The 892-nt window shown below is 35.2% G+C and overlaps 1 protein-coding gene across 1 annotated transcript in view; it reads left to right on the forward strand.

The window, feature by feature from the left end:
• Window positions 1-378: 378 nt before the first annotated feature.
• The window catches only part of LOC119592567, a gene marked incomplete in the record, with an annotated part of 22,150 nt that continues 21,636 nt past the window's right edge, over window positions 379-892 (forward strand). Inside the window, 1 exon segment of the mRNA XM_037941444.1 lies at window positions 379-436.

Genomic DNA, 892 nt, shown 5'->3' on the forward strand with positions numbered 1-892 from the left:
GGAATCGTTGTAACGATCATACAGCGTGCATGTCCTTTGTTGCTTTTTTTCTCGTCATTTCATCTAAAGAACAAAGAGGATGAAAAATTGTTCTAAAAGGCACAAGGAAACGTTCATTTGCGTTATTACGTGATCTTAGTTCACTTCATGGAAAACTTTTCACACACGTTTTTTTAAACTTTTTTTAGAATAACTTGCTTACCTTTTGTGCCGCCGTATTTGGTGTTAAATAAATACGATAGAACGTTATAGAGTTTATATCCACACAGTCTATATCCCCTTTTTGTGGTTTATGTTTTCTGTATTTACCATTCTGGGGAAAACAAATCTTATCTAACCCGTTATCTATTGATAACAGCTCTCAGGTATATTCTTGCGAGTCAACCGTGGAGGCAGTTAACAGTTTGAGGTTCAGGAAAAAGGGTTAATAATTCTAGTAATATTTCTGCTTTATTTACGGGCATTGCCCTGTATAAAGAAGTGCATAAGGAACTTTTACATTATGGTGATTTCTAAAAAGGAGAAAGTTGATGAGAATGTCTTATGAAAATTTTAGACTGTGAGTAAAAGCAATATTATTCAAAAAACGATGTTCACACATTGAAAAAGTGCAGTGGTATGTTATGGAGGAAAACCATAGATGTCGATTGTGCAGAAAGGAAATTGCAGAAAAATAGACGTAAAATGTAACGACATACTTCATAAACATGAATTTTGCGTCGGTTCGTCCCGATTCATCTCGTAGGTCATTTTCATTCATCCTTTACTCTATTGCACTGAGAGTGATTTCATGCTTTAGAAATTGCATGAAAAGAATTAGCTGATAAAATGTCTCCTCGTCGGAAGCTTATGCAGAAAGTGCTGATTTCTGTAAGGAAGGTACAGTCGCAGT

Source organism: Penaeus monodon, chromosome 30 (assembly GCF_015228065.2).
Source record: "Penaeus monodon isolate SGIC_2016 chromosome 30, NSTDA_Pmon_1, whole genome shotgun sequence".
NCBI classification, from domain to species: Eukaryota; Metazoa; Arthropoda; class Malacostraca; order Decapoda; family Penaeidae; genus Penaeus; species Penaeus monodon.